Consider the following 17,648-nt stretch of genomic DNA (forward strand, 5'->3'; position numbering starts at 1 on the left):
CGCACACGTGGAGTGAGTGAACCACGGTTAAGGATTATAGTTAAGCATGCAACCAAGGGCGGCGGAAGCACTTTTAATCTGGGGGGCACCGACATCAAAGGGCACTTTGCAGAAATTCGATTGGACTGATGCAGCCTTATATTTAGTACCCGCCCCCCCCCCCCTTCAAGGAAAATATGCATAACTAGCACTACAATATCCAATGTGCAAATTGGGAAACAATGAACAAGTTTTCTTTTGAGACAAAATGAGTTGAAATCATGCTAGTTGCTAATGTAGGAGTTTGACCCACAGAAATTCATTAAAAGTCAGGGGCGTAGCCAGGATTTGCAAAGTTGTATGCACGACTATCTGAGCGGAGCGCCACCATGGGTTGGCGCGGAGCGTACAAGAAAATTTTTGGTATTACAAACCCCTCAGATGGCCGGAAACGGCCCTTCCCGAATGTTCATTCTGGTTCCCTGGCCTCTTGCTAACTTGAGACACCTCAATTTTTATGTAGAAAAAGGGCACATTTTTAACCTGAGGAAAAGTGGGGTGGGGGGGGGGGCACGAGCCCCTTGTGCCCCCCGGTTCCGCCGCCCTTGCATGCAACTCACATAATACGTACGTATGAAAAGAAGGGAGGCAGGTGTAATAGGTCACACCCTAAATAGCATATGGGCGAGAGCAGCACTGACCTTTGCCCGATCAACGGAAATATTCCCTTTCAGATACGCTAAGGGAAAATAAAAACCTTGGGCCCGATGACAGTAAACATTTTGTTTTTTATCATTTGGCTTGAAAATAAAATCATTGTTAAGCTAATGTAAAATGAGACCTGCAGCAAGGTGTAAAGAGTCTCATCGTCACCAACATTCATTCTCTTACTGGATTAAGAAGCAAGCCAAACAATACGTTGAAAATCAATAACACCGTACTACAACATGTTGGGCACAGTAATGGCAGGGCAATGATGCTGTAATTGCCGATAGGTATCGACCCGACCGGGCTTCCCTTTTCTATTCGGGTGGGTGGGGGAGGGGTATCGGATGTTACTATATAATCCTTGAAATAAACTCATATATGTATCATCATATTGACTTTATATAACCTCACAAAGTGGGATTATTGAAACAAAATGTTAGTACCGTCTTGTGTAATATCGGGTACCAAGTCGAGCAAGATCGTAAATTATTTTTCACGGGAGCAAATAGTCCTATGAAGAACTCAAATCCTATTTGTCATCTGTAACTGTTTTCTTACATTAAACTTCGAAGCGATCACAAATTGTTTCTTGACTCATGCTTTCTACTCGATTTTCATTCTACAGGTAAAGTACACATTCTATAAGAAATGCCCCCTACCACCCAACCACCACCCCCTTCCCGACAATTGCTGTTCATATGTGTTGTACGTACAGCGTATAGGAGAGATTACTATTATAATGCACATGTTATCCCGTTCTTAAATGTTTAACATAAATAATGGATAAATAAGTAGGAAATAGGATCTTAAGATAGATAGCCTATTCTAAGCGATTTACCTATTCGCCTAACGTACGCTACCAAGAAATAAAACGTTGTTGTTAACCTACATACATATCTCAAGATTAAAGCCTACTTAACTTAGTTGCAATCAGAAAGCACTCATTACCGATCAATAACTGATCATCGAATATAATTATCTTCCTTGTTAGCAATGGAAATGACTACCTCGACATATATGTTTCTATCTGTGAAGTAGCATTACTACGATCATTAAAATTGCAGCACCGAATATACTTATCCAGAAAGCACTTTCGTCATACCCATTATGTATAACCAACATTAGATATTGAGCGGTAGTATATATATGTAATCAATAATAGTGTATACTAACAGCTATGGTTTTACTTTCTTTAAAAATGATACAACCTGTGACAGATTTTATTGCAATTAAATATAAATCGAAAAATACTGCTTTTTTTGTTCAGTTTAGGTGGATTATTTCTTCAGTTGCTGCAAATCATTCTTTCATTTATTTATTTCATTTATTCTATTAAATCCTCCATCGTTGGCCATATTTCTTAACGGTAACCATGATTTATGACATGCACACGACATCACTTTCTATTGGTGGAGCGTTGTTCCTTATATTATAATGAATACTGCCGCACTTAAAACTGTTGCCGTTGAGTGCAATCAACATCACCGTTTCGTTTCACATATACAATATACGGTTTGCTCGAAATGAAAGTGACACATGCTGGTATATATGTCCGGGTTTAATCTGAGCAAGCAGAGTCCGTTGTTCCTCGCTTGTACACTTTCATCTTCGTCGACGACGACGAACGCTATGTGAAATCCTCTAGCTTAATTATGCGATAATTTTCGATGATTGTTTCTGTTCCACTATAATTCCATGAAACATATAACATTTAAAGCTAATGTCAGTTATGATGATGATTGTGATTCGGAAAAGCGAGTAGGCATCATACCCTAGTAGACAGTGAGAAGATAAAATGTTTCCAATGTACGCTAAATTAATTGATTATACTAAAAACTGCGTATAATCTACACATAAAAACTGCAGCGGCATTTGCAAACTGGATCAACCCCATACCTCAAACACACGCTAAATGGTACTATCTGCAAACCGTTTGTCGATACAAAACCAATTGCTGAAACATTCCTGTCATACTTAACCGATTTAATTACTAAACATGTAATATGAATAATCAACCCTTGACTGACAGTTATATTGATTCTCATTCCCTCCTCCTCAATATAAACTTTCATGTTCCATTCTTCGTGCCTGCAAATGGAAAGTTCCAATATTAACATTGCCACATCATAGCCGATATCGATTATTCGAATTGTCCACTATACGCCTTTCGAAATCCTGATAAATTTTCTTGGCATCGAGATTGAATGAAATCGAATTCTTTAAAATATAAACAAATATTCCTCATCTTACTTCAGAAAAAAGAAAGAAAAAGAGATTCAAAGTTCGATATATAGGTATATGAATATATGAAGAAGTTTACTTTCAGATTTTCATCTATAGCTGTTGCCATGGCGAGAGACGTTTTATTGCAAAAAATTGTATTCGAAATGAAGAAGTACTCAATTACTATTGGCTTTACAGTTTGCAAAAAAGAAAGCGAAAATAAATGAAGTTGCTGTGTACACCCTCAGGTAAAGGTTGCACGTGTGTTCGTTTGCTTGTTTGTAATATCTATATCTATTTTGAGTTTTCGTTTTCAGTTTCTTATTTTGGAGGTGGTTTCCTTCACACATTAATGAAGACTGCGTACATAATGTTATTACATCGAGGACTTAATAATCTATATGGGCTAGTCGGTGTTTTTTAATGTAATTTTTCTTCTGTCCATTCTAATCAAAGAGGTCACTGGAGATCGATTTTAACGTGATCATCCAATTATTACGGTACGTTGCCTTCATTGCGTAAGAACTTGACGTTACGTTAGATAATGCTCCATGGCGTTTTCCAATGATCAATAAAGTACAGCAATAGTAGTAATTCAAAGAATAAGGGAAACGAAATTGATCTTTTCAAATATCGTACACTTATTTCGCATAATTCGTAGACCTGTAAGTAATACGATTAATGCAGACCTTTCAAAGGAGCCACTAAATTAATTTTAAAACTACAATAATTCAAAACAAGATTGCTGCATTTGTAACCTTAACATTCTCTGCACGCAAATACTAAAGCCTAAAATATATTTTATAGATTCTTTCATTTTTAATATCTCGAGAATATCTCGATCGTTTGACTAATGGTTTAAAAGATCACTCTTTTTTTTCAAATGAAACACCAAATAGTTATCCTTAATCCACGACAAACTTCTACAATAACACCGCAACTTCACAGCGAATGTAGTGGATTCCAGGAGATCCGAATCCGAGTCCAGAAAATAAATGGTCTCGAGAAGTAAAGCCCTGGGATGTTCGATGATTTATTTCACAGTAATTGGTCACAGCTTCCTATTGTCTTTGTCAGACAGGCTCTATAGAGGGTCGCTATGTATGGTTTCTAGCAATACTGAACCCTAGAGGACCCATGGGGCCCTCTTGACCTTGAGACAATGGGCCTTGGAATCCCCGATCGCTTTGGTCCTCGCCTCATCTTCTTATCAGGTAATCCGGCACTGCTAATAAGCCTGTAATACCCTCACGGCAGACACACACACGTATAGAGGAATGAACACGATTTGAACAAATATTATTATGAATCCTGGCAGTTATCAGGATTGTTGAGATCATCAATAAATGATTAAAACTGCCGGATAATCACAAACCTTTGGGACCAAGAAACAGTAAAATTGATTTGTTATTACTTTTATGGTACAAACTACAGTAAACACAGTCTTGTAAAACAATTTGATATGTGGAAGGCTACTCCAGATTTTTTCAAATGATAAATCTCAATAGTTCTCCATTGAAATGGTAAAATCCACATATGAAAACATAAGCCAATATAGTGCATGGTATGAATTATGGGACTATACACGATTGACATAAATACGTAAACGACTAAAGCGTCCCCTAGTGTAAGAAAGTCTATACGGTGCACCCGTTTGTGTTGATGACGTCATTGTGACGAAATCCGAAATTTCTACGTCTCCAGAGGAGAGAGATCAGAGGTAAACTAAAATAATTTGTTGTGTTCCGTGTAAGCTTCTTCATCATTATAATTTTGTTGCAGTTTGTTGTCTGCTTCCCAAACATGAACTATAGTAGCCACCAAAATGTCTTCTGAAATCCTTTTTTCCCTGAAAGGAGAAAAAAGAAAAAGAAGATATATACGAGAATTAATCCATTCTAGTTTAACCGCGTCCGTAAGTTTCAATTTATCTTTCATTAAGTAATGACCGACCTCAATAGATTTAATAAATATATTTGATTGGTTCCCAATAAATTCGAAGTCGAAATATCTCACATGAAAAATGTTTGACGTCACCACAAAGGCATTGTCGGTCTTACAGTCATATATTTCCATCTGGCCGTCAGAGGCAAATCCAACTAAATAATTCTTATCAAAGTTATGTAATATAAGACTTAGCCTATCTTTTTCAAATCTGTGCAAGAAATTCAGAAGATATAACTCGATCGTTATGATACGAGAAGAATAAAGCGTCCAGGGATATTCATAATGGTACGGGAATGTTAGTTTGTTAAGCGCTCACAATTAATTAGTGTAAATACAACATAGCCAATATAATGCTAAATATATGTATATATATATATATATATATATATATATATATATAGCATTATATTGGCTATGTTGTATTTACACTAATATAATATAATATATATATATATATATATATATATATATATGGCGGCGAAACTTGGGTATTCGTTCAGTTTGCATGATGCTTTTATACAAACTGTTGTAAGAGGGTTTACTCTTTGTGTTTCTGTTTTTCAGTGGTCGGATTAATCGCATCAAGGCTAGATCAGGCAGGGTAAGTATACTTTGATCCAGATAATCACGAATGTCGTTACCAGCTTTTGCGTTCACCAGCTATTCATCAAAGTATGCAGGAATGTTATTTAAATTAACATCTATACTCCCATACGGAAAAGATGAAAGACTGGTGTACCTGATCTATCGATGTACTGTATATGCCTGTCTGTGTACATTGTACGTGGGCTTTCAGTATACAGCCTTTATAAGCATACGTTAACTTAACCACTATACCTTCAATGGGACTGGGGTTAAGAGTGAACAAGTTGTTTGTTACACAGGGTCTATTTCGGGTGACCTTTCTTAAATAGTAACTTCATTTGCACACTTCTCCACAATTCCAACAATATTTATGGACAAATGTTCCTTATCGCGGTTTCCAGTAGAACAATATTATCAGGTGCGTATCCAGGGGGGGCGTTGGGGGCGCGCGCCCCCCGGGTAAGAAAAAGAGAAGAGAAAAAAAGAGAAGAAAAAAGGAAAAAAGAGGGGAAAAAAGAGGAGAAGGAGAGGAAGGAAGGGAAAAGAAAAAGAAGAAAGAGAGAAAAAGGAGAAAAAGAGGGAGTAAAAGCAAAACGCGAAGACACCGGGAAGAGAAAGAGGAACAGTGACATCATTACAGCGCTGAAGGGTAGCCAGTGACGGATCAATGATTTCGTAAAAGTGTGACTCACCTTACCCCTTACACCGACAACTCCATTTTTTGACGTTTCCATTTTCCTCTCTCACTAATGATCTATATATATACTATATATGGTCTATTATAACGCGTGTGTAGAATTGTGCTATGAAACCAACTGTGGCTGGTCTCGAACTCGACCGTGTCGTCGGGGAACATGACGCATTTTGGGATGGGGGCGACCGCCCGCCCCCCCCCCCCATTCAGCATTTTTTAAATGATATCGCTAAGTAATTTCAAAATAGAAAGTGCTTAGAGGCAACTTACAAGGCCTGGGAAGTGTCATTTCCAGCGATCTGGGCAGGGTTGGCCGGTTTTTACCGGGCGGTTTTTACCGCCCCGGTAAAAACAAGTTTTTTACCGGTTTTTACCGGGAGGTTTTTCCAACCTATAAGTGGGAAAAACTGGGAAAAACCGGGAAAAACCTCAAATTATATAGAATTCCTAAAAATTCATGTGGAACTTGTGGAGGAGCATAGAATCTACAAGAAAATGGCATCTTATGGTAGGGGGTTGGGTTACATCCAAAGAACAGCTATGATCTATAACTTGTGAGTTTACCGATTAGACTATTATAAATAATTCAAATAAATAATATATTGGATGCTCAAATCAACCAACTTTATTTTCCTATCGAGATGCATAATTCCATTATCTAGAGAATGGACTCGTATCAAACTGTTGGTGCCTCCTAGGGCTATGGTTCGTCATATTATACATGCCACATTAGTCCGCTCAGATCCAAATGATGATTCACATCCAAGAACGATCACTTCATGTCTGCGATAAATTGTACTCTGTTCACACTTCGCACTGTACTATGCTTATATTGCTTTTAGGCACTGTACTAAGTGACTGTTGTGACATCAACTAATTTGAGAATAAGTAACAATTGGAACAGTTACTTGTGTTGTTGATACTCCTGCCTCTTCAGTATAGCCTATACACAGGAAGTGCCCAGTATCACCTCACCTGTCCACCTCAAAGTGTTTAATCACTCATGCATGAAGTTGTATAATAATTGGACCATGTTTGCATCAAGGTAAACAGTTTGGTTGTGTGAATGGCTCCATAGGGCCAATGTGCGTTTAATACTTTAATTGGGCCCATGTGCCTTACAAAGTTTCAAAGCAGTTTCTATTGAGCCCCCTGGATTGAAGTTCACCTCAATAGACTGTTGCCTACTGTATTAATGGAATGAACTGTCTGAGCACATATTATATTATTATATGGTTCCTTGTCCCTTTGAGGCTTTGGATGCCATGGTTCGCCACTTCGTTCTATCCTCCGCTGTTCATGCCACATAATAGACCTGAAGAATTTAGGAGGGGTGAATGTCCCAGTGTAGACCTATAATGGTTTGGGCAATAGGCAATGCATACTGCTAAAGAGATCGTGACAGAATAACTATACATGTGCAATACGAAAAATACTCTTTTTTCCACAAAAAGTAGAATAAGAATGTGATAAAATAGCTCAAAATGAAGCTAAGAAACTCCCATATTCAATAAAATATGCCTGTCATGAAACAATATTGTGCCTACTGATGACCCTGCATTTTACGGACAATTAATACTAGTTTTCGAGACGGAGGCGGTTTTTACCGGTATTTACCAGTTTTTCCCGGTTTTTACCTGGTTTTTACCGCTTAGTGGGAAAAACAGGTTTTTTCCCGGGAAAATGCCAACCCTGGATCTGGGAGACATTTTCGGCCAAAATTTGCTTGTACGCTTCGCGCTAACAAATGGTCCTGGGTAGTGCCATTTCCAGCGATCTGGGAGGCATTTTCGGCCAAAATTTTCTTGTACGCTTCGCACCAACCTATGGTGGCGCTACGCTTAGATAATTTGCCTACAGGCTTCGCCCATCCCTTGGCAAATTCCTCGCTACGCGCCTGTTCGAATTTGTAACGCAAACAGCAGATATCACATCATATCAGTGAGCATGAAAATGGCGTTCCAGGATGAAAAGCCTCAAAACTGTCCGACTTGCCTGAAAAAATAACCAAAAATTTTCGCGCCCGAGGCGCGCGTTCAACGTGTTCATGTCAATATCATATAAGCAAGCATCGGTTATTACATCGCATGCCATCATGTACCGTACGGTCCGTTCAAATTGCGCAGTATACCGCGGGATGCTAATGTAATTAACGACATGTCTCATGTAGATGTATAAAAAGCATGGAGGTCCAATTATGTCAAAACTCTCTTTTACATTAGTAATGGCGAATTAGGGCCTGCACCCCCGCCGCGCAGTGGCGGAGCCTCCATATGGTCAGGGGCGGATCCCCCCCCCCCCTGACGGACTCAAATGGACTGCTGGCGCCTTTTCAGCTCTTTACCACTTTTTAATTATTCTAGATTATTGACTTTTTTATTGCGCTCTCATCTACTTATTGACATTTGTCACATTTTGTTGGTGTACTTGGCGATGACACCTTATTCTTCGTTTATCTGCAAATTAGCCAGGCCCGGAAAGGGTCATTTCCTGCGATCTAGGGAGTATCTTTACTCAAAAATTTTCTGTACGCTACGCGCCAACCAGTGGTGGCGCTGCGCTTAGATAGTGTCGAAAGCGCCCCTTCAGACCATTCTCGCCACTCCTGACCAATACCCCTAGCTCCGCCACTGCCGCTGCGCCTCCTACGCCTATGTGTGTAGTGTTCGGTTTCGGAAATATCTGCTATTTTTTCATTTCCGAAACCAAGTTTTATAATAGCCGTTATAACAGGTTTTAATATTTCTACACCAATAAATTAACTGTGTCTGAATTTTCGAAAATTTCTGACCAACATTCTACATCACACTTCCCTCTACTCGTGCAATTTTGACCGGTCTGTTAGGGGTTGAAGGAAGTTTTTTCTATATTGGTTGTCCATAGATGAAATTTTGTACAAGATTATGGGTATGTTTTGAAGTGAGTTTATTCACGAGAAATGTGAATTTTCAAATTCTGAACAAATATGGGGCTTAAAACCTTGAAAAGTGGGGCTGACGGGTATTGTGGGCCGCGACGTAGAATCACCTACAAAAGCAAAGACCCACAGGAGATGCGATCAGGTCGAACATGATGTGTGCCGGGTTGACAATCTTCAAAAAGGTTATGGATGGAAAAAAAAACTATTAGGAAATACTTGGTTCTCAGGCAAAAAGTGTACATCTGGTTGGTTATTTCAAGCCCGAGAAGTTCCGTTTCCGGTGATCTGGGGGGTTTCAAAACAAGAAATTTTCTTGTACGCTGCGCGCCAACCGATGGTGGCGCTCCGCTTAGATAGTAATTCGCGCCCCCCGGGTTTGAAAATCCTGGATACGCGCCTGATTATATATCTTGGCATATGCAGATAATATAACCGGAATAACTCGCATGTATTCCACATGAACAAGCTGCTGCAGAATTTTGTGTAGTGTACACAATGCGAACAATTCAAACTTTTGTAACAATATGGAGCGTATTATACTAAAAATATTACATACTGGAGATTTCGGCAATATATCATGGTCTCCAATTTTCGATACCCACATTACCGTAATTCGGAAGTAAATACAGGACTTTCTTGCGTTCTCGGAGGCTAACTGGATCCGTACAGGAATTAAAAACAGGATTTTTGGAACTAAATTTTGGAACGATATTTAAAATGTTTGGAACTAAATTCAGGAATTTTGGAACTAAATTCAGGATTGTCGGAACTAAATACATGATTTTCGGACTAAATACAGGACTTTCAGAAAGAAACTCACTATACATGGAACTAAATTTATGATTTTCGGAACTAAATTCAGAATTTTTGGAACTAAATTTTCTTGCGTTCTCAGAGTGATTGAACTCATAGCGAAACCTGTGTAGATCAATGAGCTGCTTATGACAACCCTTTGTCCAGATAGTGAGGCTCTCTGCCCATTTTGTAAGTAGATTTTGTTACAAGTTAGATTAGGCCTAGTCTTTTTAGTATATGTATACATATATTCAATGATATATCTAGTTTTTAAGTGATGTAAGCCAAAGTATTCATAATAAGTTAACTTTAAAAGTTTTCTAAGCCACACATATTCATCTAGGTAAAAATACTATGTAGGTGATGTAATACACTTACATTTTCATAAATAGATTAGTCATGTAACTTGTCTCAGCTACAGATATTCAAAGATACGCAAAACGTATTTCGTATGTATTTTAAGCCACAGATATTCATAGACTCATCTATTATTGAGGGGATGTAAGCCACAGATATTCATAGATAATTATTTTTCGTATGTATTTGCAGGATTTTCGGAACGAAACACATGATTTTCTTGCGTTCTTGGAGGCTGATTGGATTCCACAAAGGAAAATAACTACATAATTTCCTTGCGTTCTCGGAGTGAATGGATTCAGAAAGGAACCTGTGTAGATCAATGAACTGCTTAATATGGCAACCTTCTGCCCCGGATAAGGAGGCTCTTTGCCTATACGCCATACCGAACCAAACAATCAATCGGCGCCATTTTGATTTCCCTTGCCCTGGATACTTTCAAGGGATATCTTTATTTCCAATCTAAGTTGTGTCGGATTCTATTTGTCAATCGTGGTGATCGACTGATCTTTTACTTCGCTGGTCCGTGGTAAGTATCCACGGACAGTAAGGGGACCAAGTAGAAGGAAGGGAACAGATGAAGAAGAAAAACCGTGAGTAGGCATTTTCTATACTAAATGTTCCGGATCGTCTTACTAACACTGGAAGAAGTCGCACTAAAACAATTTTATTAACGTACATTGAGACCCCATTTGAGACCCATTCAAACCATTATCCAACAGACACGAAACAAAGCGTAATGAATTACAAATTCAAACGTAATAATAAATATTTTTTTGTAATTCCAAACGAACTACCCATAGTCAAGATAAACCATTTATTCTATCGATAAAAAAAAAAGTGTACTAAAAATTCGGACTTATTTAAACAATTTTTAAATATCTAATTACAATGGGAAACTAAACAAATTTAATCGATACAAAACGCGCTTAATTTCTTTATTTTATTCTTATTACAAATCCTCATAACCTATCTCGCAGATAAGTGGATCAACTCAAACCAGCGATTAAAAGAAATATGACATTTCATTCACCTTCAAGAGAGAGCAATATTTAGCCCATGCCTCTACGTTCTCTCCACGTTCTATAAATTTGAAAACCACAAATGTATCCATTATTTCCTTTGCCTCGTAGCTCACTTTATCTTCATCGATGATGGCGAAAAGAACAAATGTAGGATTTTATATACACCACTTTCCAATTTTGTTTACACAGCAAGCGCACGTTTGTAAAGATTTTATTGGGGAAAACATTATTATGTAGCTGAAGGCGCTACTATGACATTACACTTGGATTTATATTTCTGCAAAAATTTTGTTTTGAAATATCTCATTCATTAAAAGACATATTTTTCAGCGAAACAGTATATAATTTTGCTTTCATGAAAGTATGTCGCTTGAGCACAAGCGTTCACCCAATTATCCACACCGTGCCTCGTTAGATAATATCTCAAAGAAATGTTTTATACATTAGCTCGTTTGGTCTTACTCTCCCAACCACTTATATACATTACCTTGACATTCCACTATACCTTATCTTCCATTCCCGAAAAAGTATGACTTAGATATAACTTATGCACTAGTGCAAAATAATTGCGAACGGAAGACCACGAAAGGGATAATACAGCCAGTGTATGTATATGTACAAACGCACTATACCGAACGGCAGTTCCATACCTACCGATGTCGATTCCATTATCGATGAGGTTTTGACGGTATCGCCAAAGAGAGACCATACCGAGGCATTCTGGAACCAGTAACACCAGCTACCCGATCCTGAAATTAGAAAATTGTCACTTTTCGGTGATGCCAGCATACAGTATGTTATCCAATTATCACAACCTTGTTTCACGCTTGTCACAAGTTGTATGTATTTATGTAAAAAAAATATAGGCATATTAATGCTCTATTGTTGTAGAGTATATATTGACAGATACAACTGTTTTGTCAGTGCTGTTGGCCACATATATTCATAGATACAGCTGTTTTGTTGGTGTTAAAGGCCGCAGATATTCATAAATGAAACTTTTTTGTTAGTACTGTAGGCCACAGATATTCATAGATACATATGTTATACTAGTGTTGTAGGCTAGATACAGCTGTTATGTTAAATATATCCATAGATGGGGTATACATTTATGTTAGTAATGTAGGCCATTCATAGATACATCTAGTATTAGTGTTATAGGCCACTTATATTCATAGATATATCTATAATGTTTGAGTTACATGCCACATATATTCATAAATACAGCTGTTATGTTAAGGTTGCATGCCACAGATATTCATAGATACAGCTGTAATGTTTGTGTTGTAGGCCACATATATGACAATAACAATATCATATATGAAGAAGAAGCAAGAAGAAGCAGAAGCAAGAAGAGCAAGAAGAAGCAAGAAGAAGCAAGAAGAAGCAAGAAGAAGCAAGAAGAGCAAGAAGAGCAAGAAGAGCAAGAAGAGCAAGAAGAGCAAGAAGAGCAAGAAGAGCAAGAAGAGCAAAAAGAGCAAAAAGAGCAAGAAGAACAAGAAGAACAAGAAGAGCAAGAAGAACAAGAAGAACAAGAAGAGCAAGAAGAAAAGAAGAGCAAGAAGCAAGAAGCAAGAAGGAAGAAGAAGAAGAAGAAGAAGAAGTCATTATTATGATTATCATAATTACTTATCTTCTTGCTTCATCTTCTTGCTTCTTCCTCTTCTTGCTTCTCCTTCTTCTTGCTTCTTTTTCTTCTTCTTCTGTTGGTCTATATTGGGGAAGAGAAAAGACACAATTTAATATAGTCCTTCAGCATTAAACCAGGATCATTGAGAATAGCCATGTAATTTAGACATGTCGAAATGGAAACCAACAAAACATATATGATAGTGTCATTGTCATCGTCATCGTCAGTCTAAGTCATAGTCATTATTATGATTATTATTAATACTTATCTTTTAGCTTCTTCTTCTTCTTGCTTCCTCCTTCTTCTTGCTTCTTCTTCTTGCTTCTTCTTCTTCGTCTTCTTCTTCTTCTTCTTGCTTCTTCTTCTTCTTCTGTTGGTCTATATTGGGGAAGAGAAAAGACACAATTTAATATAGTCCTCCAGCATTAAACCAGGATCATTGAGAATAGCCATGAAATTTAGACATGTCGAAATGGAAACCAACAAAACATATATGATATTGTTATTTTCATAGTCAGTCTTAGTCATAGTCATTATTATTATTATGATTATTACATACTTTTGTAGATTTCAATGATGTTCAAGTTTTAATTCTGCTAACGTCACATGATAAGCAGGCTTCTTACACTTACGTGGATATCAACCGGTCTTTTAATTATGAGTATAATGAGAAATAATTACGTAATGTACGAATCAAATTACTGTGGGAATCACTAACTCTGGGATCACCTACTGTAGGAATCACTTACTGTAGAAATCACTCGTCGCTTCCTCTTCTTCTTGTTTCTTCTACTTCTTGTTTCTTCTACTTCTTGCTTCTTCTTCTTCTTTCTTCTTCGTCTTCTTGGTTCTTTTCTCCTTGCTTATTTTTCTTGCTTCTTCTTCTTGCTTCTTTTTCTTGCTTCTTCTTGCTTCTTTTCTTCTTGCTTCTTCTTCTTCTTCTTGCTTCTTCTTCTCTTGCTTCTTCTTTTTTTCTTGCTTCTTCTTTGGAGAAAGAGAAAAGACACAACTTAATAAGTTCTTAAATTTTAAAGTTTCTCCTGATACTCCTTCTTGCTTTTTCTTCGTTTTGCTTCTTCTTTGGAGAAAGAGAAAAGACACGATACAAGTAATTCTTTAATTTTAAAATTACTCCTGGTACTATGGATCTGATACAATCAGATAAAAACTTAGCAAGTAATTGATGAATTAAGAAAATCATAATCCATTTCTTAAGTCCTCCAGCATTGAACCAGAATCTTTGAAAATAACCATGAACTTTAGACATGTGGAAAATGGAAACCAACCAAAAATAAGATAACATAGCTTTAAAGATTTCAATGATTTTCAAGTTTTAATTCTGCTCACGTCACATGATACGCAGGCTTCTTACACTTGAGTGGATATCAACAAGGTATCAAAACCAACCATTGGCCCCTCATAACTTGAGAACCGGTTTTCTGATTGAAGCGGGAGTTGGTTTTCTCTATAGAGCACAAAGAGATCTATTATATACCAAAATATTGACAAAGTTTCTTTGTTTTGCTTTGTATCTTCTAAAATGAGCATATTGTTCAAGATTTGACCTTACACCTTTTGGCTCGAGATTTAGTTTGACACGCTGATTCGAAACAGCAACAAGACAATTCTGTACAACCATCCTACTGTAACTGTACTAAAAAAACAAAACCTTGACCTCTGATTACTTTGCACACGAAGGTCGCACAGGGGTCAACCATGGACAATTTTGATCGGAAGGTTCCTTTGAGATCCGATTATGGCCATGAAAATGCAAATGACCAAAGAAAACTAGTATAGGTCACCGGATGTCAACCTGGTATCAAACGTCACCTAGATGTGGGTCGACTACTGGATTACAATAGCGTAACGATCCTGTGCCCCCATTCAAAGCTTGTCTCAAAATATTAAGCGCATCAGACTTTTGCACTGGGGGTTGTTGCATTTTTAATATTTTGAATTTTTCGACCCTAACTGACCCGTGGAGACCTTTGCGGGAACCAAAAACAATAGGGATCTTCCTCTCACTATGGGCTATGCACCCACCAAGTTTGGTCATGTTACATCATTTTCTTTATTGAGATATCGTGAACACAAGCCAAGCGTCACATACACACACACTCACGCCAACTTGACTGCATAGGTTCTTTGCTTCGGATACGACAGATACGACACACACGACAGTGATGACGAACTATAAATTGCATATTCTGTAATCGTGTACATGTTTGATATATTTTACAGTGGACATTTTGAAAATCCAAAATGACCGCCCTACAAGCATCTTTTCAAATGTAAACATTAATTTTTAGTTTCCTTATGCTATAACCTTTCCAAAAATGTAAAGGTTTGAAGAGCTACCATGATTTTGAACGAAAATGAATAGGTTTAGTAAAGTGTTTAGGGTAATTAGGGGCAAAAATAGAACAAAATATGTATTTTACAGTGGCCATTTTGAGAATCCAAAATGGCCGACATACAAACATCTCTCAAAATGTAAACATTGATTTTTGGTTTCCTTATGTTATAACCTTTTCAAAAATGTATAGGTTTGCAAAGGGACTAAGATTTTGAACGAAATATAGTAGGTTTAGTAAAGTGCTTAGGGTAATTAGGTGCAAAAATAGAACAAAATATATTTTACAGTGGCCATTTTGAAAATCCAAAATGGCCGCTATACAAGCATCTCTCCAAATGTAAACATTGATTTCCTTATGCTATAAGCTTTCCAAAAACGTAGAGGTTTGATAATCTACCATGATTCTGAACGAAGCATAATTTATTGATATAGTGAAGTGAACCTGACAATACGCCAGGAAAAAAATTCTAGACCAGTTGCCTTGGAACAGCACAGTAGAGTACTATGTATTACTGACAGACCTCTGAACAATTTGTAGAGCAAAATAATAGACATGTTACGCTCGCTATTGAATTTGAAGGCAGTGAACTTCCAGTTTAAAATTTTGCACGCTGCAAATCCTGTTTTTCTCTTGCGCCAAGGAGGATATCTGATTTCTATGCCAGTACGCCGAGTAACATAAATTTTATTATTTGCCACCGTACGCAAAGACCTAAAGTAAGTTCCATGCACAAGATCTTCATTTCAGAATGCACGAAATGCAGACTTGGTTGTAAGTTGGGATCATTTAATAGTGCGTACATGTTTACCAACATAACCTGACCATCAACACTAAAACCAACTGCTTGTTTGCCTACAATAATAACAAAATAAAAACAACAAAATCCTATAGAATTAAAAAGAATTAAAATATTTGCACAAATTTCTAAACCCTAACCAGTGGTATAATAAAACCCCATGTAAATGTTTTTAATGAATAACCTAAAGACAGGTTCGCCTTATTAAATCAAACCATAGGTTGTAACATACTGCATAGGCTTGGCTATGCTAGTTAATCTGACGTCGGTGCACTTAGGCTACTTTTAATAGTTTTGTCTTAGCGTAGGCTTGCCTAACCTAGGCCGACTGCCACACACATAAACTTGTAACAATACATTGAGCTATACAACTATAACTTAATGTTACAAATACAACTTACAAGTGCCTGTGGTGCCAACCGGTATTTGTCGTTAAAATGCCTAAGGCTAGGCCTAACATTGGGGTAGTTCACGATAGTAATAAGGCTAGATAACACTAATCACTCAACTGCAAACTAAGTGATCGATAATCTAAATTCTACATTTTTCCATATGACAAGCAATACATACCATTCAACAAGGCTACTGCCTGTCATTTTCTGCTGATGTGATATTTTCATACACGATATATGTTACTGATTTTTATGAAAATCGGCGCTCAACTTCCGAGCGTCTTCCGCTCCGGCTCTAATTTAGAATCCGTACCATTCGACTATACCTAGCTAGCCCTAATTCCTAACCCTATCCCCTACTTCCTAACCCTAATTCCTAACCGCTAACCCTATTGGTACTAATTTAGAGTCTGTACCATTCGAATCATTCACGCGACGCACCTATTCACTGACTGTTATTCTATTCATCACTATCCCATTCACTATTATCCTATTCATTGTTATCCTATTCACTGTTATCTATTCACTGACTGTTATTCCCATTCATATGGTACGGATTCTGAAGTTAGGCCACCTTGGCCATCCTAACCCTAATTCTATTGGTTTGGGAGACAGAAACCAAGCCGGATTATACAGTTGTTATTCAGCCGATTCGAAGTAAGCTTTCCCATTCATATGGCACGGATTCTAAAGTTAGGCCGTTTGTTCAAACAAGAGGATATTACTTATTCCTTTTTTCCCCATGATATTTCAGAATTATGGTAGATTTGAAGAAAAACAATGGTCTGTTAGAGTTGCAATGGTCTCCAACTGAAAATTCATTGAACTTCAAAATGCCTTCCTTTTATGTTATTCGTTGCAAATTTGTTATTGGCCATTTATATAAGTAACATTGTCTGCAATAAAACATTATTACAGGTTGCACAAGATTATTTTTTCCCCTGATGAAGTCTTCTCAAAATCTGTGGGCTGTGTGGGATGCAATGTTTATTCCAAGTAGTGGAGATTTATCCACATCCATGACTGATTCATCATATTCATACATGCAGGTGGTTCAGTTCCATCAACAGATATCATACAGCCAAACAGTTTCCAAAAAAGAAAGTCAAGTATGCGGCACCATAATGAGGCTTGTAACAAGAGGAATTACGAGAGTTTTCAGTGCAAAGCTCTTGAAAGAGCTTTAACATGTTGAATTTCCTCACATTGTCTACATAGGAATTTTCGCTTTTCTCTGTGA

At 37.4% G+C, this 17,648-nt stretch overlaps 2 long non-coding RNA genes across 3 annotated transcripts in view; one reads left to right on the forward strand and one right to left on the reverse strand.

Moving 5' to 3' along the window:
* Positions 1–1,392: 1,392 nt before the first annotated feature.
* LOC139962636 (uncharacterized) lies at positions 1,393–13,096 on the reverse strand. The gene is made up of 3 exons (XR_011791282.1): positions 12,863–13,096; positions 11,888–11,982; positions 1,393–4,759 (listed from the first exon to the last, which is right to left on the reverse strand). It is a non-coding gene; the product is annotated as an uncharacterized lncRNA (long non-coding RNA).
* The window catches only part of LOC139962638 (uncharacterized), a 28,640-nt gene continuing 20,749 nt past the window's right edge, over positions 9,758–17,648 (forward strand). For both annotated transcript variants that reach the window (XR_011791284.1, XR_011791285.1), the window contains exons 1-2: positions 9,758–10,040; positions 10,401–10,801. This is a non-coding gene — a long non-coding RNA (uncharacterized lncRNA). The remainder of the gene's footprint in view (positions 10,041–10,400; positions 10,802–17,648) is intronic.

Source organism: Apostichopus japonicus, chromosome 21 (genome assembly GCF_037975245.1).
Source record: "Apostichopus japonicus isolate 1M-3 chromosome 21, ASM3797524v1, whole genome shotgun sequence".
NCBI classification, from domain to species: Eukaryota; Metazoa; Echinodermata; class Holothuroidea; order Aspidochirotida; family Stichopodidae; genus Apostichopus; species Apostichopus japonicus.